This window comes from Agrilus planipennis, unplaced genomic scaffold (genome assembly GCF_000699045.2).
Source record: "Agrilus planipennis isolate EAB-ADULT unplaced genomic scaffold, Apla_2.0 scaffold42, whole genome shotgun sequence".
NCBI lineage: Eukaryota > Metazoa > Arthropoda > Insecta > Coleoptera > Buprestidae > Agrilus > Agrilus planipennis.
Window position 1 is genome coordinate 171,691 of NW_020438888.1, and position 3,169 is coordinate 174,859.

The 3,169-nt window shown below is 37.3% G+C and overlaps 1 protein-coding gene and 1 long non-coding RNA gene across 4 annotated transcripts in view; one reads left to right on the top strand and one right to left on the bottom strand.

Annotated features, from left to right (window-relative positions):
- The window catches only part of LOC108744926 (Krueppel-like factor 12), a 138,479-nt gene that overhangs the window by 80,743 nt on the left and 54,567 nt on the right, over positions 1 to 3,169 (top strand). The window lies entirely within an intron of this gene.
- Positions 1 to 3,169, bottom strand: part of LOC112906826 — a 111,257-nt gene that overhangs the window by 46,545 nt on the left and 61,543 nt on the right. Inside the window, exon 2 of the long non-coding RNA XR_003232615.1 lies at positions 2,196 to 2,224. This is a non-coding gene — a long non-coding RNA (uncharacterized LOC112906826). The remainder of the gene's footprint in view (positions 1 to 2,195; positions 2,225 to 3,169) is intronic.

Consider the following 3,169-nt stretch of genomic DNA (forward strand, 5'->3'; position numbering starts at 1 on the left):
TAGGTTAGGTTAGGTTATCGGGTTTTGTTCAAGTGACCACCCTCTTTCGATCCCCCACCTCCACCCGCTTGAAAATATTTTTTTTATTGAATTTTATTTGAATTATAGTGTATGAAAATTGTCAAAATAATTAACTTTCAACCCTCATAACTTTTTATGGGGATGAGACCGCCGTAAATTTTTTATGAGATTTTACTCAGGTGACCACCCTCTTGCGACCCCCCTACCCTCTTTCGATCCCCCCACTCCCATCTAACCCCCATAACTTTTTATGGGGGTGAGATCGCCACGAAATTTTTATGGTACAGTAGTGGGGGAGACCTCTTCTTTCGATCCCCCTCATCCTCACCCCCGAAGGGGTGGGAGCCATCATCTAGACATTTACCGAGTTTTCTACTTTTCTTTTGGTATTTAAAAGATTTGTGTAGAAGCCTATGTTATTACTACAGATCTTTAAAGTTTCGTTGAAATTCCTGGAAGATTTTCCCATCAGGCTATCCCACTAAACGTATTACTGGTCTACATATATTTCTCAAAGTGTCCATTAAAAATACATCATGGGAATGTTAAAATAAGTCGTGTTGTGTGGGAAAAAATCGGCTGAACGGAGATCCATACCGGACCACAAATGTCGAGGTTACCATCTTTAAGAAATCGGACGGATCAAACACTTCTTAAAAGTCAATGCTACCAAAATACACGAAAAAAAAAATATTATTATTATAGGAGACCTGAGGCAAACGCTGTTCTTACTTAACGATATTCGACTGCTTTAGCAGATATTATGCGAACTGTCGTTTTTCCAAATGGACGTGGTGCCGATCAAACTGATAAAACACAGAAAGTAACAGGCATAAGTGTAATACCCACTGAAAAACTAATGTACAACCGAAACCGCAGAAAGTGTAGCACCTGCGCAACAAAATCTAACGCCTTATATTTGGTGTTATAGGCTAGATTAGAAATTAAAGAATGAGATGAGTATTAGATGCAGAAACAGGAGTAAGGAAGGGAAACTCAGATTAGACTCCTGGCTGCAAATAGTTGCAATTATTTTTGAGAAATGCGAAGATTGGCTTAGAACACGAAGATGATAATGATAATGCTAATGATGATGATGATGATGATTATGATACACGATTCAACATAATATCACAAAAAAAATAATGTTCCAAGTTGTAAAATTTCATTGTAAACAGCGTGATGTGTTGTACAATTTCGTAATTGCGATTGTACTTTTGCGATAGCCGATAAACGGGGAAGCAAATGTACGTGTAGAGTTTTACACGTAAAATATAAATCACAGCGCCGAGATTGGCTACGATAAACCCATAAATCACGACACAATCTTTATGGTAATATATCATTCTATGTTAAGTGGGCCTGCAATCGCATTCGGCCTCACTGGCACTGACTCTCGCCGATCGCAAAACGCCCGATAGCACAAGTAAACCCGAGCGAAAAACAAACGACCCCAACACCCATCGGTTTACATACAGGTGTGAAAGGTTAAATATTAACAGCGTACACCTCGATATTATACTTTTGATGATTATATCACTCCTCGGTTGTATTATGTCAAGATTGGAGTGGCGCTTTTTCATTATAATTTTCCTCGGAAAAATCAGCCGCAGCTATAACACAATCGATCGCTTGAGTTTGAGTACCTCACTATATTTTTTTTTACTGCCGCACTCAATATTATATTATAGAAGTTACGGTAGAATCATCATCATCATAAGGTCGTCAATCCTAAGACTGGTTGAACACGCACCTTCACTCTTTGCTATCCTGAGTTAATCTTCGAATTTCCGTAAAACTAGAACATCCCACATTCTTAACTTTTTCGAACAGTAATCTAATCTAGACCTTCATGCCTGACAAGATGTCCTACCAACCTATCTCTCCTTATTCTTATCGAATTCCGTAGAGTCCTCTGTTCTCCTATTCTTTCTAATACCTCTTAATTTCTAACCTTTTCTTTTCCACCGCGCCCACTGTCTGTGTTTCGCACCCGTACATACACCGTTAACAATCTTTTTATTTTATTTAAACTTATCTCAAACTCCTCTTTGCTAGATGCTATTACTACTATATCAGCTACAAATCTAAACATACTAATATTTTGCTTATGTATATCTGTCCCTACACGTACGAAAAATAATTTAGAAAAATTTATAACTAAATTTACTTACCGTAACCACAAATCCTCAACTGTGCTACCCTGAAAATAAAAAGACAATATTGTAAATAAAGTTCATATATAAGAAATATCAAGCATGAATTTTTTTTTCCATTTTTTTGTCTCTTTTCTTAAATTCCATATTAATTACAAACTATTTTAGACNCGCAAAACGCCCGATAGCACAAGTAAACCCGAGCGAAAAACAAACGACCCCAACACCCATCGGTTTACATACAGGTGTGAAAGGTTAAATATTAACAGCGTACACCTCGATATTATACTTTTGATGATTATATCACTCCTCGGTTGTATTATGTCAAGATTGGAGTGGCGGTTTTTCATTATAATGTTCCTCGGAAAAATCAGCCGCAGCTATAACACAATCGATCGCTTGAGTTTGAGTACCTCACTATATTTTTTTTTACTGCCGCATTCAATATTATATTATAGAACTTACAGTAGAATAGACTACACATCATCATCATCATCGTAAGGTCGTCAGTCCTAAGACTGGTTGGACACGTACCTCTACTTTTTCATATCCTGAGCTAATCTTCGCATTTCCCTAAAACTAGAACATCCCACATCCTCTTAATTCCTGTTTCTGGCTCTAATATGTCTCTGACTAGACCTTCATGCCTGAGAAGGTGTCCCATAAACCTATCTCGCCTATTTCTTATCGACTTCCATAGAGTACTCTGTTCTCCTATTCTTTTCGAACGCTTCTAACCTTTTCTTTTCCACCGCGCCCACCGTCTGTATTTCGCACCCGTACAGCGCCGCGCTCCAAACATACACCGTTAACAATCTTTTTATTTTATTTAAAGTTATCTCAAACTCCTCTTTGCTAGATGCTATTACTACTATATCAGCTACAAATCTAAACATACTAATATTTTGCTCCTGTATATCTATCCCTACACGTACGAAAAATAATTTAGAAAAATTTATAACTAAATTTACTCACCGTAACCACAAATCCTC